This window comes from Equus caballus, chromosome 7 (assembly GCF_041296265.1).
Source record: "Equus caballus isolate H_3958 breed thoroughbred chromosome 7, TB-T2T, whole genome shotgun sequence".
Classification (NCBI taxonomy): Eukaryota; Metazoa; Chordata; class Mammalia; order Perissodactyla; family Equidae; genus Equus; species Equus caballus.
In genome coordinates, this window is record NC_091690.1 from 69,335,307 (window position 1) to 69,355,630 (window position 20,324).

General features: G+C 39.6%; 1 protein-coding gene across 9 annotated transcripts in view; it reads left to right on the top strand.

Moving 5' to 3' along the window:
* The window catches only part of PAK1 (p21 (RAC1) activated kinase 1), a 133,850-nt gene that overhangs the window by 23,764 nt on the left and 89,762 nt on the right, over positions 1-20,324 (top strand). Inside the window, exon 1 of one of the 9 annotated variants that reach the window (XM_070274353.1) lies at positions 13,609-13,832. The exons of 6 other annotated variants lie outside the window; for them this stretch is intronic. The gene's annotated coding sequence lies outside the window, so the exon portion shown is untranslated. Of the gene's footprint in view, positions 1-13,608; positions 13,833-20,324 lie in introns of those variants that run through there. 2 more of the 9 variants (XM_070274351.1, XM_070274345.1) reach the window with 2 other exon arrangements.

The window sequence follows — 20,324 nt, forward strand, 5'->3', positions numbered from 1 at the left end:
AAGTTTTTTTTTCTTTGAGGACGATTAGCCCTGAGCTAACTGCTGCCAATCCTCCTCTTTTTGCTGAGGAAGACTGGCCCTGAGCCTACATCCGTGCCCATCTTCCTCTACTTTCTATGTGGGATGCCTACCACAGCATGGCTTGCCAAGCGGTGCCATGTCCACACCCGGGATCCCAACTGGCGAACCCCGGGCCACCGAAGCAGAATGTGCGAACTTAACCGCTGTGCCACCAGGCCGGCCCCATCATCTAGAAGTTTTATGGTTTCAGGTTTTACATTTGAGTCTTTAATCTATTTCGAATTAATTTTTGTGTATGGTGTAAGATAATCTGTTTCATTCTTTTGCATGTAGCAGTCCAGTTTTCCCAACACCATTTATTGAAGAGACTGTTCTTTCTCTGTTGTATATTCTTGGCTCCTTTGTCATAAATTAATTGACCATATATGCATGGGTTTATTTTTGGGCTCTCTCTTTTATTCCACTGAAATATATGTCTCTTTTTATGCCAATACCATACTGTTTTGGTTGCTATAACCTTGTAATATAGTTTGAAATCCAGATGAGTGTTCCCTCCAGCTTTGTTCTTCCTTCTCAAGATTGCTTTGGCTATTTGAGTCTTTGTGGCTCCATACAAATTCAGGATTGTTTGTTCTCAAGGTGAATTTTTTATATTCCATGGAATCAAAAGGGAAAGCATTGTTCACTGCAGAAATCCATAAGGGTAACTAACACAAACATTATCATGCTATAGAACTTAGTATCTCATTGGGAAAATAGCACCTCCTTCACTGTGTTATCTTGAAGAAAATTGAAATAATACAAGTAAGAGACCCTGCCTGAAGTGTAAAATGTTATGGTGTTTTTAGGCCTAGCTCTAACCTGCCCTATCTCCTCTCTGGGCTTCAGTTTCTCTGTCCAGTGACCTCAGAGGCTCGTGACAACTCAGACGTTTAGATAGTGGTCTTACAACTGTTTCACAGCTTATTTCTTCCATTAACGTGGTAACAGATAATTGACGTCTCTGATGTTCTGCGGCTCCATTGCCCTTCTCTCTTTAAGCTCACTGCCTAGTTTCCTTTAAAGTCTGTTGCCTGCTTTAGTTTTCTTTTTTAAGCTGTTTCTGTGTGAGCTAGTGTTCCCTTTTGAGGTCGAATTGAATTGTGTAAGGCTCAGGAAGTGGCAGAAGCACCTTCCTCAAACCTGGTTGCACCAAAAGCCCATCAATTCAAGTCCTGTCCCCAAAGAGGAAGAGAAAGCCTGGGTTCCCTAGCCACATGATAAGAGTTTCTTCCTTGAACTCTCTGGGCTAATTTCACCACTTAAAGAAAGGACATTTCCTTGTAAATTCCAAACAACCCGCTCTGTATGGATTAATATCCCAGGGGCATTTTTGTGTCAATCTTTAATTTTCATCCAACTTCCTAAGTCTGACCCTTGGGTCATACAAAATAAATTCAAGCTCTCCTCCATATTACAATCCTTTATAATCACAATGGTGATTTTTATTTCTGTTCTTCTCTAGTAAGTATTTTCTTCAAGAGTTTCTTAGATGACTACCTCTCTTTGCCTCCCATACCACTTTTCTCTCCACAAAAAATTCTTATGGGTAGGATCTTCTTTATGCTGATCTTTTGGTCCTGTGTAACCCAGTCACGTCTACTCTCTTAAGTTTTTCTCACTGTTGCTTAAATAAGCCATACATCTCTTTCATGTCTCCCTAACTTGTTTCTCATAGTTTCTTTTGTTTAAGGTGTTCTCCTTTGCTTGCTATGCTTCTACTCAACAACTTTTCAAGGCTCAGTTCAGTATCTGTCTCTGATACCTTCCCTGACACTCTCCTCCTGTTCTAGACAGAATTAATGTCCTTTTTACAGTGTTTATGTGATACTTTGTTCCAATGGCTATGACAGCATTTCTTGTATTGTACTTGTTTGTACTCTATTGTGTTGTAGTTACTTTTTCATCTATCCTGTCTCTCCCTAAACACTTCCTCAAAACAATCAGCCCTTCCAAGGATGGAAATACCTGGCATTTACCAGGTGATCGACAAGAGGAAGTGAACATTTATTGAGTGCCTTAGAGCTGTGCAAGTTGCTGTATAGATACTCTCACTTAATCTTTACAGCAGGTCTCTCATGTAGGTATTATGCCCATTTTACACATGAACTAATTGAGGCCCCAAGATATTAAGTGGTTTATTTTTGATCTCACAGCTGGTGACTCAGAGGACTGGGATTCAAACCTGTTTGCTGACTCCAAAGCTTGAGCTGTATTTACAACTATACTTCTGACTCCTAATTCATTATTCTTTCTGTGCACATTAGAAGAACACAAATTGAGTATATAGATGTATTTAATGCAGTGGTGGACAAGAGTTCAAATGGGAGTAGAGTGCGAATAGCTGTGGCACTCATATAATAGCTATGTATTAAGAAGTGGCTTTAGAGTCATTAATGCCTTAATTGGCACTGTAGGCAATCCTATAATTTGGCATTTAAAAATGAATCCGTTTTAGCTGGTTGGCAGATGTAGCAACACCTACCTTTGGGCATGTTCTGTTCTAAAAAGGGATGAAAATCTGCTTCTCTCACACTATCATGGGCAAGGTGGATGAGCTCAGCTTTGACCTGAAACAGTGTTAGTGCTTCTGAAATATTTCACTTTCAAGCTTTGTCATATTTTTGTCAGGGCTGGTAACCTACTTTTTCAGAGCTGTAGAATCAGACAGTTGGAATATGGATTGGAATATGGGGTTCTTACCCCAGCTGTTTGTATAGCCTCAGCTCTCACCAGGGAAAGCCCAAACACAAAGGACTCTTTTGGAGTTGGTAAAGGAGGCCAGAAGGTAGACCTTGGGAAACACGTCTGCTTCCTTGTTTTGTGACATGGGCTATTGAGTCATCCTATATTCTCTTAAGTCAACTACAGTCATGTGCCACATAATGATGTTTTGGTCAACGCTGGACTGCATATATGACGGTGGTTCCATAAGATTAGTACCATATAGCCTGGGTGTGTATTAGGCTATACCGTCTAGTTTTGTGTAAGTGCACTCTATGATGTTTGCACAGTGATGAAATTGCCTAACCACCCATTTCTCAGAACGTATCTCCTTCATTAAGCGATGCATGACTGTAGTAGCAAATGTTACAGAAGGGTAACAAAAATAAGACTGGTGATTAGGCTTGTCTTAGTCGTATGTGATTTTGGGCAAGTGCTTTATACTTCCTAGGCCTATTCCTTTAAGTGTTTTAATGCAGTGATTCTTTCCAGAGATGTGATCCTGCTGTCCAGGTACCACACGTCTCTGCTGCCCAAGGACCATGCAAGGCCCTAGGTTACAGTTTTTTCTTTTTTTTTTTTTGAGGAAGATTAGCCCTGAGCTAACTACTGCCAGTCCTATTTTTGCTGAGGAAGCCTGGCCCTGAGCTAACAGCTGTGTCCATCTTCTTCTGCTTTGTATGTGGGATGCCTACCACAGCATGGCGTGCCAAGCGGTGCCATGTCTGCACCCGGGATCCGAACTGGCGAACCCCAGGCCACCAAAGCGGACTGTGCACACTTAACCGCTGTGCCACCAGGCCGGCCCCTAGGTTACAGCTTCTTTTGCCCTTCTTTTTTTAGTCACAAATCCTCCATTCGCTATCTATAGTCTAAAACTTTGTTGAAATCTCTCATCTTCTGATGTCTCCTCACCCATTCTCTTCCTTGTTGAGGTTTATACCTTTTTTATATCTTTAACTGTCATTTCAGTGTGATTTTGGAAGGGAACATAGTTATGTAAATGTGTGGGGTTTTTTTTGAAGATTTTATTTTTCCTTTTTTTCCCCAAAGCCCGCCAGCACGCAGTTGTATTGTTTTAGTTGTGGGTCCTTCTAGTTGTGGCATGTGGGAGGCCACCTCAGCATGGCTTGATGAGCAGTGCCATGTCTGCGCCCAGGATCTGAACTGGCGAAACCCTGGGCTGCTGAAGCGGAGCGCGTGAACTTAACCACTCGGCCACGGGGCCGGCCCCTGTAAATGTGTTTTTAATCTGCCAAATTTAACTAGAAGCAAACTTCAAAGGAAGTTAAAGGAACAGAAAGTAAAGTTGCATTTATTTCTGGAGTTGCAAAAACTTCACCATCAGAGTAGATGACCTTCACAGGTGATGTCCTGGGTTCAAATCTTGGCTTCATCATCTGTTATGTATATGACCTTAGACAAGTTACATCCCTATACCTCATTTTTGAGATTGAATTTTTTTAAAAAAAGAAAAACATCAGAAATTGCAATGAACTAGGAATCAAAATATGAGTTTGCTTTTCGCAGACAATGGAACCTTGACCAAATCCTTTTGCCTTTTTGAGCCTCAGTTTCCCTCTCTGAAAAATGAGGCAGTTGGCTTGGGTGCCCCCCCTAAGTTCCTTCTACTCTTACTATTCTAAGGAGTCTGGGATTTTCCTGATTCCTGAAGAGCACTGGTTCTTTAATGCCAGCTTCCACCCCCTCGTTCAAGGATAATTAAGGCCTAGGACTCAGACAAACAGGATTGGGCGTTCTGAAGTCTGTGTATATCTGTCTACCATACTGACCATGAGCGTGATACTTGAAAAGAAAGAGGAATCACAGTGTGCAAATCCATGGCTTTTAGGCAATACACAGTAAACAGGCAGCTATTTGAAAACATTTCACCTTTTTTACTTTTCCTCCTGCGATTAAGACAAGCCAGGGTACTTGAGGTCTTAGCATGGGAAGGAACAGCTTTTTGCTCTTTGCAGCTGTGATTATCGTTTGCTCTAGCGGGAGAGAGAGACACTAGAATTACTATAACATTCAGTGATGAATGTATAATGGAGGGTTGAGCAAAATATTATCTGAGCCGAAAAGAGAAAGAAGGAGAAGAGGCAATAAAGATTGCACAGAGGAGGTGACGTCTGAGTGAGGAAGGAGCAGGAGTTCACCAGTTTGAAAACGTGTTGATGTCTTTTAGAGTTGCTTTGCGCTTTCTCTGGGCTTCAGCACAACCTAGAGGACTCCTTCTTTAGGAAGTCATTGGAACCTGCTGGGAACTGAAAAGTTCTTTGAAAGTCTGAGTTAGTGTTTTTCTCCTGCTAGCTTGGACTTCTTTTTATGCTAGTGGGGACCTGGAGCAACAAGGTAGTTGGCCAAACTGCAGTTCTTAGTTTATTTGAGGTTTGAGTACTGTTGATAGATGTATGTCAATTAAGCAGAAAACGATGTCTCTCCCTTTGAGAGCTATCTGAGTGAATTTCTGAGAGAGAACGGTTTGGAATCTCTACTTCCTGTCATCCTGGGCAGCTGTAGGGTCTTTAGGATGTGACCTATTTAAGGTTCCTCAACGTTTAATTCTCTTAAAGTATTTTGCCAATATGTTTTTCCTTTTAGACTAAAAGTTGGCTCTATTTTGACTTTGCTACTTTTTGTTTTTTGATCGTTGGGGGTGTGAACTTCTTAGTAAGCATCGGCCAGAATAGCCTGGCACGGAGATAGTGAGTAAAACATTTTTATTGCGTGAACAACAAATATTATTGTACTTATTATATGCTACATGTTGTGCTAGACCCTTGGTATACAAAGATGAGTGAGATCCACTTCCCATCTTGGAGAAGCTTGTAGACTAGTGGCAAAGAAAGAGAAAATTATACTTTAGGAAGTGTTGATTGAACACGTACTATGAGCTGTGATAAGCACTGGGGAGGAGAGAGCGTCTCAACCCTTGATGTGCTATTTATAGTCTAGTAGGGGATAGGATGGTGAGAAGGAGCCTGTAAACCAATAACTAATACAACTGACAAGGGAGAATGTGGCGTTTACCGTAAAAGAGAGAGAAATGGTATTGTGTGAAGTGAAGAGGATACCACTCTGGGATTGCAGTAGATGGTCTGTAAGCCCTCTGCCAGTCCCAAACAGTCCATGAACCTATGGTTTTATGCATTTTTCATGTCACTTCTCATTTACAAAAAGCTCATGAAGAAGAATGTTGATTTTAAAATAGCTAACTCCAATATGACAGAATTATAGAAGTGGGAAAAGTGGTTTTCTTGTCATCAAATTCTAAAACGACAACACTGGTTGTTGAAAATTTTCCGGAAAGTGATCAAGTAAACAAATGTTTCCTGAATAGCTTTTCTGAGATCATTCTTTCCCTAAGAGTGGTAGATGATACACAGTAAGTATAAAATGGTGCTCCTGCTCTTGAGAAGCTTTGATTTCATTAGGAATGTAGGATGTATATGCTTAAAAATTGAACAGTTCTACCACGTCAACTGGATACAAACTTGAAGAGTTTAGAGAAAGGTGGATGATTACTTTTCTAGGGCTGCTGTAACAAAGTGCCACGACTGGTTGGCTTAGAACAACAGAAAAATTATAATCTCACAGTTCTGTAGGCCAGAAGTCAGAATTCAAGGTGTCAGTAGGACCATACTCCCTCTGAAGGAGCAAGGGAAGCATCTGTTCCAGGCTTCTCTCCTAGCTTCTGGTGGCCTCAGACATTCCTTGGCTTGTAGATGGACATCTTGTCCCTGTATTTCTTCACAGTCTTCTCTGTGTGTGTCTGTCTCTTGTGTCCAATTTCCCCCTCTTATAAGAATACCAGTTGTATTGGATTGGGACCCACCCTAATGTTTATTTTAACTTGATTACCTCTGTAAAGACCCTATTTCCAAATAAGGTCACATTGTGAGGTACTGGGGTTAGGACTCCAACATTTCTTTTTTTGGGAGATGCAATTCAAACCCATAACAGTGGGAAAGAAGTTGGTCAGGTAAGTTTTGAATTAGCAGAGAAAAGTGGATATTTTGTAAGATAAGTCTTTGCAGTATCCAAATCCTCATAAGAGGACATTCCAGATAAATTCATCTTGGTGGAACTAAGGAGTTCTGAGATTCTCCAAGCAAGGACATTTAGAGAAAAAAAATTACTTCAATTCTTTTCTTAGTTTTTGTTCACAGTATATTATTGTAGACAGCTTTCCTTTTTCTGTAAGTAATTTTGTTGCCATGTGCCACATATCCAGTCTTAACCATTAAGATGTTGATTGCATGGTGCATAAAAATTTATTCTTACGTAACAGAAATTAAATTATTTTTAACTTACATAGTCATTTATAATAATAGAAGACATTTTGCTTTGTAAATGTGATGAATTTAGAAGAAATAGATGACTTCACTCAGGGAATTTCACATTAGAAAATGGGGGTGGATCATGACATTTCTTAATCTGTGGCTCTTGGGGTTAGGGCAACTCAAGCTGGCCACTCCTGGAAAGCTTAAAAATATGTTGCTACCCCGGTTCCACCTGGGACCAATTAAATTAAATTTTGGGCAGGGGTTCATCTAGGCTTCAGTGTCTTTTAAAAGCTCTCCAGGTTTGCATACCTGGTTGTAGCTCACTGGGTTAGGAGAATAAGAAGAAAACTTGATTCTTGTCCTTGCCTTGACCTTTGGGCATTCCTTAAAACTTTTGAGTCTCAGGTACCTCTGAGAATAAAGGAATCTAGGTATATTATCTCTGGCATGTACTAGCTGTTTAATAACTTTGGACAAGTCATTGGAATTCCTTTTGAGTCTCAGTTTTCTCATTTATAGAATGAAGATAATAGTATCTTCCAGGGTTGCTGTGATAATCAATCACAATTGATAATCAATCAAAATCAATATTTGCGAGTACTTCAGAATGCTTTGTAGATTCCAAAGAACTATATAAATGTGAGGATTAAAAAAAATCTTACTGACAGATAACTTGCCCAAGGTGTTACAACTGCTTGGTACCATAGACAGGTCTAGAATGCACATCTCCTGAATCTTTTTATTTCTCCATTAAGTTGAAAGGTGATTTTTCTTTGTTTCTGTTTCATTTTTTCAGTTCTTTTGTTAAGTTGTACCTGAGTTCCTTCTATATTGGATGCTTTTGGGCTCTGGTGTAGTGAATACTATATTGATTTAGTGGAAAGAACATGAAGTTCCGTCCTGGCTCTATTTCTAACCAAATCAATTAACCTCTGTAAGTTTCGGTTTCTCTGTATGTTAAATGGAGTATTGAATGAGAAAATAACATGAAAGCACTTAGCTCTATGCTTGGTGCGTGATAACCAAGCACTGGTAATTGTTGCTTGTTGTTATTATGCGGGCCAGTGAGAGTGAGGGATACTTTGAATACAGTTGGATAGGTGATATGGTAGATGCCTTTCCATTTGACTTCTCTGAGCCGAGTCATCTCCTTTTGGTGGCTTTTGGGAGTGGGCTTGGTGGGGTACCTTCCAGAGTTTTTATTATAGCAACTTTAATTTGTATAGTTCTATAGTGTTTTAAAGATACTTTTTTACAAAACTATTCTTATTTAGTCCTTACAATAATCTGCGAGGAAAACATCCCTATATATTAAACAAGGAAACCACAGCTAAGAAAGATGAAGTGACTTGCAATTAGTCACCTTATGAATAAGCAGTGGAGACAGTTATTGTTTAAGTGGAACCCCCAACCCTTGAGGCCTTGGGTTTTGTTTCAGCTGGACTTTTGGTTTCATAACAGAAGCTTTCTGATATAAACCCAGGAAACCTTAGTTTTGTGGTTGTATTAGTTTTCTATTGCTGTGTAAATAAATTGCCTGCAAAATTTAGCAGCTTAAAAAAATAAACATTTATTCTCTCACGCAGTTTCTGAGGGTCAGGTATCTTAGAGTGGCCAGGCTGAGTGGTTCTGGCTTAATATCTCTGATGAGGTTACAGTCAAGCTGTTGCCCGGGGCTGCATTCATCTGGAGGCTCATCTGGTGCTGGAGGATCCCCTTCCGTGTTCACTCATCGGTTGTTGGCCAGCCTCAGTTTCTTGCTGGCTGTTGACTGAAGGCTTCAGTTCCTTGCCACCCGGCCTCTCCACGGAGCAGCTCACAGCATGACAACTGGCTTCCCCAAAACGAGTGATCGGAGAGAGAACAACCAAAACAGAAGCTGCAGTGTCTTTTATAATCTAATTTCAGAAGTGACATATCATCCCTTCTGCGGTATTCTCTTGGTCACACAGACTGACCCTCCTACTAGGTGGGAAAAGATACACAAGCATACAAATACCAGAAGGCAGGGATCACTGGGTACTGTCTTGGAGGCTGGCTACCACAGTTGTGGAGAAACTTTGAGTGCCAGGCTATACACATCGTTTATTAAGGAGTAAACCTTAATATACAAGTTCACGTTCTATTCCGTGTTCCCGGCGTGGTGGATACCGGGAGAATTTCCATATGTCTTTAAGGAATGGTTTCACAGAACGCGGGGAGCAGGGAATCCTTCAGAAGCCTCCTGAGACTCATTTATTTACTATCAATCTTGATCAGTTAATAATATAATTATGCCTGTTTTTATAGTCAGGCACTCTATTGAGGGGTTGGAAGCATGAGAGGATTTTTTTTTGCCATTGGGTGCTACCTGGTAAAAATTGTCTTTGGAGATATGAGCATTTTGATTCTTTCACCTGTAGAGAAAATTAGCTGAGAGAACTGTACATGCCTCCCGCACTTAGTGCTTTTAAAAACCCTTTCACATTCTTTTTCGGGTGATCGTCTCAAAGGAGTAGTATGATGAGATGGGAAATTGACTTCCCTTTAAGTCGGTACATCTGAATTTGAGTTCCAGCTTTGGTACTAATTGAGTATGATCTTGACAAAGTCATGTCCTCTCTGGAATGCAGTTTCCTTAAGTGTAACATGGAGGTGTTAAACTAGAGTCTCAGGGTTTTGAAGTGCAACCTTGCAGGCTGCTGGGGTGAGATTGGGAGGTGGGAAGAGGCTGAGGAAGTGGAACTTCCCCACCTCCTTTCCAGCCACAGCAACTCTGCTGTTTTATCTGTTTAAATATTGGTGTTTCTGTAAGATACGATTGGAAAAAGATTGAGAGGCTTTAAGAAAAGCTTGAAAACCACTGGATTGAGTGATCTCAAAGGCCTTCTCTGTGTAAAGAAAGGGGTTGGTTTTTCTGATGCCATTGGGCAAGCAGTAGCCTAAGAGATGCTGGAGTACCCCTTTTTCTGCATTTCTACAGATGGAACCAGCAGAACAGTGGACCTAGATGTCTCCTAAGAAATCTAGACTTTTTTCTCACCTTCTCCTCCTTAGATTTTTCTTTTTTTTCTTTTTTTTAAACCAGTGTTGGGAGAGATGGACCTTTCTTGCAGGTGGCTGCATCTCCTGTCTCTAAGGTGGTATAGCTTTTTCAGGAATCAGGATCCAGATCTGAAGGGGTGAAGGTCTTCCTTGGAGAGGCAGATCAGAGGTCATGGAACAGGCATCCTGGGAGAGGGGCTGGGTGAATCAGCAGCAGGTGAGAAGGGCTGGTCTTCTAAGTTGGCCTCTGCCTCCTTTGCATTATTTAGATGTGAACATACTTTCCTTGGCCTATAATTGGTCCTCAAGCCCATCTGTCTTTTGGAGACTAAACTAATGGAGCCAGTAGAGGTCGGAGGAATTCAGATGGATCTTACTTCCAGCAGCTTGGGAGGGCTCTTGTCTTTTGGTGGCTCCAAAACTTTTTGTTATTTCCCTGTTGGCTGTAGAAAGGAGATCTTGCCAGCTGATTGCAGCTAATCTCTAGCCATCTTTTCCCTACTCTCTGTTCGCTTACTTTCCAAGTATTCTTTTTAGAATAGAAGCCCGGACATGAATGGTTTAGTGGAAAGAGGACAGGATGTAGACTCAGTGGCTCTGGGTAAAGCTCCAGTTCTCCTACTCACCTGTGTGACCTTGGGCAAGTTTCTTAACCTAACTCAGTTTGTTTCCTCATGTGTAAAATAGGTTGGCTATGAAGATTGAAGGAGATAAGCATGTAAAGTACTGCACCTGCCCCATAATATTAGCTCACTATGTGCTAAGTATTTATTATTATTTTTGTACTTAAATCTTTGAGAATTTAGGAAAATGCTAATGATAAGAATACCATTTAAATTAGAGTAACAAAATAAATACTGGAAGAAATTTTACAGATCATCTTATCTTATATATTAATTTTACAATTGATAATTTTACATTTGAAATTATTGAGGCTCAGAGTGAAGCAGTGAATGGCTCAAGGTCACCCACTGGAGGTACTGAGGACAGTTTATAATGCCAGATTCCCCAATGACAGGAGTGTTTTAGACTAGTCTGTGTGGCTGGGACTGGATTAGATATCCACACGAGGTTCCTAACTTTATGCTTTGAGGGCCATTAATCTGTGTGCCCTGAGAAACCCATGGCCACCTTGAATTTGGATACTGCTGGGTAGAGCCAATCTCGTAACTTCCCCCTCTCCTGAGAAGTATTCCCTGGTGTGGATCTGGGCCCCTGCAGATATACCTAGTGGTTCTTTCCTTGAAATTTAACCCCTTCTTCCACTTCATAAATTAAGAACAAATCCTGAAAAGAGCAGGCAAGTATAGCCATGATGTCTCTGGGAATGATTGACCCTAGTATACTGGGATGGAAATAGAGAAAGGAGGAAAGGAGAATGGAAAAGATTAGAAAACTCTTTGGGTATTTTTTCTCCTCCAGTCTGCTAAAGGTTGTTCTGTCTCTTGCTGTGTGAAGAGAGAAACGTAGAATTTTAGGACTGAAAGTTCTCTTTAAGGGCATCTAATGGCCGTTATCCCATGTGTGAATTCCTTCTCCAAAGCTCTTGCCAAGTATTTCTCCAGTATCTGCTTGCATACTTCCATGATGGAGAGCTCTCTGTGGCTAGAGACAGTCATTTTCATGGCTTGGCATTTTGGCTCTTAAAACTAAAATCTCCTCCTCTGTGGCTTCTAATCACTGGCCTCTAACATAAGGTAACTTAGGCTCAGGCAGGTGAAATAGTACACGTCAGGCCATTAGGTGTGCATCTTCCATTCCACCTCCAGCTAAGGAGATCAGGCAAGCAGAGACCCAGGAGCTCAGTTTTAGAGCCTCAAGTTCATCCTGGTATCTTTGTGGGTGAGTGTTTTTTATTAAAATTATTTATTCCTTTTCATGGACTTGATGAATTTATTGGTACTAGAATCCTTAGAATTTATTATTCTTGGAGCTTATTAGTACTAGAAAGAAACTTGCTGATGATGTGATCTATTTTCATCGTCAGTTTATAGGTTAGTAACTGAGTCCCAGAGAGGTAAAGATATCTGCTCAAAGTCACGCAGAAATTCTGTGATAAAACTGGGATTAGGATCCTGGTTTCCTGGTAGCCAGTCCTGGATGTCTTTCCATAGACAGCTCTTCTAGAGAAGCTGTTACCAAACTCTAAAACTTTTTCTTCAGTGCCATGCTGCCTGTGTGCCTTGAGGTTCCTATTAGGAGAGAGAACATCAGTTAAAGATTGTGTAGGCTTCCATCCAAAAAGATCATGCTGTTTTTTCAACATCATAAGAGAAGGAAGGTAAAAGGTTCCATCCACAAATATTTAGAGTGCCTATAGGAGCTCATTTGCCAAATTCTTGAAAATTTCTACTTCAAGACACAGCTCAGAAATCTTGACTTTGTAAAGCCTCCTGACTGTTTTCTCCCCCGACCCCATCCCTCATGGAAATATTCCTCATTATAGACCTCATTGTATAGAACTGTTATTGTAATTATTTTTATTGTTACGCATGTCTTCTCTCTCCCTTTAACCTGGGAGCTCTCAAGGGCAGTGTTTTTTCAAACTAAGTCTCAACCCATGGGTTGTGGATTTAATATAGTAAGTTGGACCAGCATTTTTAAAAAGTCAAATAAAAAACGTCAAATAGAATACACCAGAGAAAATATCAGACTATAGTGTATATAGAAAGAGCAAGGATTGTTTTGTGAAACTTTTGTTTCAGTTTTATATTTATAGGTTTGTGGGTGTGTATGTGTGTGTGCACATGTGCAAGTGCCTGTGTACTGGGTCTCCATATGAATTATATTCTTACTTTGGGTTGTAGCCAAAACAGTTTGAGAAACCCTGCTTTAGGGGAGAGACTGCCTGCTATTTATATCTTTTATTCACAGGACCCAGCACAAGGTCTTGAACAAATCTTCTGATGCAAATATAACTAAGACAAGGCTGCCTAAAGTTAATTGCTTAATATGTGATACAGATGATAAATGAAATATTGGTTCAGAGAAGGGGGAAATTGTCTTGAGAAACAGTTTAGTAAAGTAGTTGAGAGCTTAGTTTTCTGGGGTCTGGAAGATCTGGGAATAAATTGCAGCTCTGCTTCTTCTTGGCTAAAGCAATAAGGCAAGTTGGTAAACCTCTCTTATCCTCATTTTCTTCATCTCTAAAATGGGGATAATAAATAGCTGAGGTTGTGAAGATTAAATGAGATAAAGTTAGTATAGGGGCTGGCATATAATGAACACTTGCTTAATATTTTCATGGGCTGAAGTGGTCAGGGGAGGCTTTTTGAGGAGGCAGGCATTTGTCCTCAAAGTACTGGTAAGGATTAGATGTGGGAAATGTTTGAGATGTCCTACGTGCAGCTGAATACTCTGAAAGCCCTCAGTGTCTTTTTCTCTTACGTATCCTTTCTCCATGTTTTCTCTCACCAAGATACCCACGGTCTTTTTTTCTCTTCAAAACCACTTCCTGGGGAGAAAGTCCAATGTAAGCTGTTAGAACTTGCCTTTGGCCCCTCCCAGAGGCCAGTTCATTCCCATAGACAGGGAAAGGGAAATTAATCCAGGTTGTCTGACCCAAGTTATGCTTTCAGGCAGCCTGCCTGCCTAAACTCGGGAGAGAGTGGTGGCCAAAACAGCTCAGCTTGACCCCTACAAGAAAGGACCCCAGTCAAGGTAAATAGAAAGAGTTTTTGGCCTCTGGTCCAAAGCCCAGACTAGAGCTCGAGAGGGCAAGTCCTTGTGAAGGTAAGCAACTGAGAAGGTGGGGAGAAAGGTCTGCCATGTCTCTGACTTCTGTTGATGCTAGAAAGGAAATAGATCCTGTTTCCAAACCTGGGAAAGAGAGGCGGAGAGAGGAGGAGGAAAAGGTGTAGAGGGAGCTGGGAAGGGAAGGAGGAAGTGCTTGCAATGTATCTGAGTTAGTTCATGGAAGGAGCACCAGTCTGAGAGTCAGGGGACCTGGGTTCCACTTCTGGCTTTTTTGTTGAATCTCTGTTCTTTCGTAAACTACTTGCCCATTTTAGACCTTGGTAAAGTAAGGGGCCCTCTAAAACCTGTTTCAGGTCTAAAACTTTTATACCTGTTTAGTAAAGTCTAGAAGAGCAATCCAAATACTCTAGGAGTGCAGAGGAGGAGGAAGAGAGAACTTCTGTCTGATTTGTTTAGTCTATATTGGAGTTTCTCACCCTCGATACTATTGATATTTTGGATTGTATGATTCTATTTTTGGGGGTAGGGAGCTATTCTGTGCATTGTAGGATGTTTAACAGCATCCTTGTCGTCTACCCACTGGATTCCGGTAGCATCCACCTCCAGATGTGACAATCACAAATGTCTCTAGGGGCCAGCCCGGTGGCAGAGTGGTTAAGTGCGCACATTCCACTTTGGCGGCCCGCTGTTTGCCGGTTTGGATCCCGGGTACGGACATGACACCACTTGGCATGCCATGCTGTGGTAGGCGTCCCACATATAAAGTAGAGGAAGATGAGCATGGATGTTAGCTCAGGGCCAGTCTTCCTCAGCAAAAAGAGGAGGGTTGGCAGCAGATGTTAGCTCAGGGCTAATCTTCCTAAAAAAAAATAAATAAAAATAAAAAAATTTAAAAATGTCTCTACACATTGCCAAATGTCCCCTGGGGGACAAGACAAAATCAACTCCGACTGAAAACCAGTGGTCTATATATATGTAAATTGTAGGAACAGCTAAGAGAGAAAATCAATAATATAATCTCATATAGCACTTATGTGCCACTGTTCTGAGCCTTTAAATATATTAGCTCATTTAATCTCCATAATAGTCCTATGAATTAGGTACTATTATTGTCCCTGTTTTACAAATGAGGAAACTGAGGGAAAAAGGTTAAGTGAATTAAGAGCAGTTAATGTTTTTATGATTTTCTATGTGTCAGAGACTCTGCTAAGTATCTATATGTTATCTCATTTAATCCTCACAATTCCTCTATGAGGTGTGTAGATATGATTTCGGTTATACAGATGGGGCAAGTATTGTGTGCCTAACTGTACTGAGCACTGAGGACACACTGGAGTAGATTAATATCCAGAGTACTTTTTCCTGTTTTATCTTCAGAATAATACTGTGAAGTAGATACTATTGTCCCCATTTTATAGCTGAAGACACTGACACTTACTCAGAGAGAGAAAGCGGCAGAAACTGGTGGAGCTGGCTGGTGTTTGTTGTATGCATATTTTATGTTTTTCGGTGGTTGACCATGCTGCTTCCAGCCACGTGAAGTAGCAGGCAGTCAGGTGACAACATGTGGCAAAGAAATACAGAGCCCCTGTTTGTGATGGAAGGAAAGCTGAGAGGAGCTCTTTCTGATTTGTAGTCTAAAGTTTGTTGGTAAGGTTTTCTTTAGCAAATATGCTCTCCTGCCCGCTTCTTACTTCCTGATTGACATTTGCTGTGCATCACCAGTTGTAATTATGTTATAATTGGTTTGTGTATTTTTTTAATATCTGACTTCCGCAGTGTTCTATCCTGTAAGCTCCATAAATGTAGACTTATGTGTAAACAGACTCAGTCTGTTTTGTTCACCACAGTATCTCAGCACAGTGCCATGTGTGCAGTAGTTACTTTTATTTGTGAATTTCTGAATCAGTTGGCACATGGAAAGGGAGCTGAGAGTCAGAGAAAGTGATTTATTCAAGATTAGACGGTAATTTCGTAGCAATTTTGGGACTAGATCTGATTTTTCCTATCCTCAAGCCCAGAATTCTTTGTAAAACACTGTGCTCGTTGCCACACCGATCATTTGATTGGGACTATATGATGTTGTTGTGTGGCCACAGGCAAATCCCTCAGTTTTCCCTTGTATAAACAAAAGTATTAAGCAGCCCTTCTTTTCTCCTTTCCATCTTTGGTTGCCCACCAGTGATGTCCTCGTGTGGCCTCCAACCGCAGGGTAAGTGTCTGCTGAGAACCAGGGAAGCCTCATTCTCCTTACCAACCCAGAGCTAGGAATCACGTTCTCTCTCTGAACTTCTATTTCAGTGGTGATGTGGTGGTCAGGGTACACCTGCTGAAACAGAAAGTAAGTTTGGATTCTATGGGAAGAAGGCAATTGGGGTATCTATGTGTACCCCTTTCTTTATTCAGGACTGCATGCTGAGTGCCTGTGTTCATATACTTTAGAGCTTTTTTACTCTTCATTGTAAAATTTGAGATCTGATGATTTTCCTTTTAGCTTGTGGGAAAAAGCCACAAAGATGCTTAAAGATGAGAAAAATGCCCTCTCCTTGTTTCAATTATTTTAGTCAGTAAAACTAGTGACAGGAAATGTCTGTATGTAAGGCACTTTCCTGTCTGTTTTCTTAATCTCATTGTCTAGCCATTTTGCAAAGGTAGTGATTACTATTATTATCCTAATTTTACAAATAAAGAAAATAAGTTTATTTATTGGTCATGCAGGTAGTGTGTAATGGAACTAGGATTTGACCCCAGCTCTGACTCTTAAGACCAGTGGGTGCTTTGCCACTCTCCCATAGTTGTATGTGTGTGTGTTACAGCTTTTTTGAAATATAATTCACATATCATAAAATTTACCTACTTAAAGTGTACAATTCAGTATTTTTTAGTATATTCACAGGGTTGTACAACCATCAGCACAATCTAGTTTTAGGAAATTTTGTCCTTCTAAAAGAAACCCTGAGCCCATTAGCAGTCACTTCCCATTCTCCCCATCCTCATTGCCCTAGTGCAACTACTAATCTACTTTTTGTCTCTGTATATTTGATTTGCCTATTTTGAACATTTCATATAAATGGAATCATACAATATGTGGTCTTTTCTATCTTGTTTCTTTCACTTAGGATGTTTTAAAGGTTCGTTCTATATATTTGATTTGCCTATTTTGAACATTTCATATAAATGGAATCATACAATATGTGGTCTTTTCTATCTTGTTTCTTTCACTTAGGATGTTTTAAATGTTCGTCCATGTGGTAACATGTATCATTTCTTTTTATTGTTGAATAATATTCCATTTTATGGAATTCTGTTTATTTCTCTCTATGTAATTGTATTTATTGATGATTAATATTCCGTTGTATGGATATGCTACATTGTATTTATCCATTCATCAGTTGATGGACATTTGGGTTGTTTCTACTTTTTTGCTATTATGAGTAACGCTGCTGTGAACATTTGTGTACAGTTTTTGTGTGGATGTATATTTTCATTTATCTTAGGTATATATGTAGGAGTGGAATTGCGTTTAACCTTTCGAGGAGCTACCAGACTTTTTTCCAAAGGAACTGCACCATTTTACTTTCTCACTGTATTATATGAGGGCTCCAATTTCTCTACATCCTCACCAACACTTGTTATTATCTGTCTTTTTTATTACAGCCATCCTAGTGGGTGTGAAATGATATCTATCTCATTGTGATTTTGATTTGAATTTACTCAATGACTAATGACAATGAGCATGTTTTCACGTGCTTGTTGACCATTTGTCTGTCTTTAGACAAATGTCTATTCAGATGTTTTGTCCATTTTTAAATTGGGTTGTCTTCTTACTATTATTCTGAGTTCTTTATATATTCTGGATGCAAGTCCCTTATCAGATATATGATTTACAAATATTTTCTCTTATTCTGTGGGTTGTCTTTTCACTTTCTTGATGCTATTGCTTGCAGCCCCCAAATTTTTAATTTTGATGTAGTCCAATTTGCTTAGTTTTTCTTTTGTTGTTTGTGTTTTTGGTGCCATAGCTAAGAAATAATTGCCTAGTCCTAGGTCATGAATATTTACACCTATATTTTGTTTTAAGAGTTTTGTAGTTTTAGCTCTTACATTTAAATCTAGGATCCATTTTGAGTTACTTTTTGCATATGGTATGATAGAGAGGTCCAGCTGCATATTTTTGCATTTGGATATCCAATCGTCCTGACACCACTTATTGAAAGACTATTCTTCTCCTGTTGAATTGTCTTGGCACTCTTGTCAAAATCATTTGGCCATAAATATAATTCCTGGACTCCCAATTCTATTTCATTGATCTGTATCTCCATCTTTATGCCAGTACCACTCTGTCTTCATTACTGCAGCTTTGTAGTAAGTTTTGAAATTGGGAAGTATGAATCCTCTAACTTTGTTGTTCTTTTTCAAGGTTGTACAAGTCTTGCACTTCTTTTATTCTTTTTGATGCTATTGTAAATGGAATTTTTTAAGATTTCAGTTTTTGGATTGTTCATTGCTTGAGTATAGAAACACAATTGATTTTTGTATTGATTTTGTATCTTTTTTATTGATTTTATATCCTGCAACCTGGTTAAACTCATTTAGTAATTCTGGTTTTGTTGTGTGTATGAATGTGTGGATTCCTCAGGATTTTCTATATACAAGATCATGGCATCTCAAATAGAAATAGTTTTACTTCTTTCTTTCTAATTTGGGTGCTTTTATTTCTTTTTCTTCCCTAGTTGCTCTGATTACAGCCTCCAATACAGTGTTAAATAGAAGTGGCAAGAGCAGATATCCTTGTTTTGTTCCTGATTTTAGGGAGAAAGCATTCAATTATTTACCAATTAAGTCTGATATTAGCTGTGGGTTTTTCATAGATGCCCTTTATTAGGTTAAGGAAGTTTCCTTCTATTCTTGATTTCTTGAGTGTGTTTATCATGAAAGGATGTTGGATTTTGTCAAATGCTTTTTCTGCATCAATAGAGATGATCTCACATCTTTTGTCCTTTATTCTGTTAATATGGTATATTGGTTGATGGATTTTTTTGGATGTTAAACCAAACTTTGCATACCTGGGATCATATTGTGTTTTATGACAAGTACTTATTGGGCACCAACTGCTTACCAAGCCTGTGGGAGTACACAGATGATTAAGATGTAGGGGCCATTCACTATAATTGAGGAGACAGAAAAACACACAGGCTTAAAGTTGAGAATATGAATGTGATAAAGACAGTATCTTGTGTTGATTTGTGATAAATAGTTACCAAATGAATTCTCCCATGACCTTATTTTCAGGCCATTCAGTGGTTATAGGGTTGGCATATTGTAACTCTTTGTGACCTCAGAGATGTCCTTTCCCTTCTCCAAGTCTCAGTTTCACCATCTGTACATGGGACAGTTGGACTTGGTGGCATTTAAGATCCATTCTAGTTAGAACATATTGTGAAATTACTTGCCTTTTGTGGGGCTTCCTTAGCTTAGGTCCTTCTGAAGAGTTTATTGTTTTAATGAGTTCCAGTGGCTAGGTGGTTAGGTGACTCTTCCTGTTCTGGTTCTGAGTGGAAAAAGATTCATTACTCTTTCTTCGTTGGTCTTAGTCACACTCCCGTCTCAGAGAGATTATCTCCTTTGATATTATTCCACATTCTAGTGAAAGAGAAAGGCTATTTCCCTCAGCAACATGTGAGCTCTGTGAGAGGGAAAGGCCACTGGAGAGGGAGTTGAGAGTACGTGTTTCAGGGCTCAGCTGTACATTTAACTGTTAAACACTGGACACAGCAATTCATTCTATTCATGTTTCAGTTGCCTCATCTGTCAGATTGAAAAGGGAACACCACTTTTATTGCATAATCTCTCAGGGTTGATATGAGGTGTAAGTGATATCCTAGATGCATGTTATAAAACTGTATACGCATGAGTTATTTGCAAAAAGTAGAGTTGCAAATAATGTAGCAAAAATAATGTAAATAATGCAAATATAAATAATAATGCAAATTATTGTTGTAAACATTGTAAATAATAATGCATATAGTAGCAAAATGTTACAAGTAATGTAACAAAAATGTATCTAAATAAAGGTACATTTTAAGCCTCTACTGTTCATGGCACTTTTGATAGATACTTTAAACATTATTTCTCCAACTCTTCACAACAACAACTAGCCCCAGGTGGCAGAGTCAGGAATTGAAAACAAGCTCTACCTCTACAGTCCGTATTCTTTTTATGGTATTTTGCTGCTATTGTCTCTTTACTGTTTAGCTTCAGTTTGGGAACTTGCTCAAAATGGCGTCTGCTGTGAAATTACTCTTTTCTCATTTATGATTAATAAGTATTTTGTAGGGAAGTACTATGAAACTATGTAAATATGCTTTTCCTTGCCAAACTTTCAATATATTTATTTGTATCTGTATGGACTCTTGGCTTCCTGTTTTATTCAATGGGTAATAATCTGTTGCTGTCATTATTTATTTTAATGGTCAAATTCTCCCAGATTTGGCCAGTAGGAGCCCCATTCAGTTTGGCTTCTGGCCT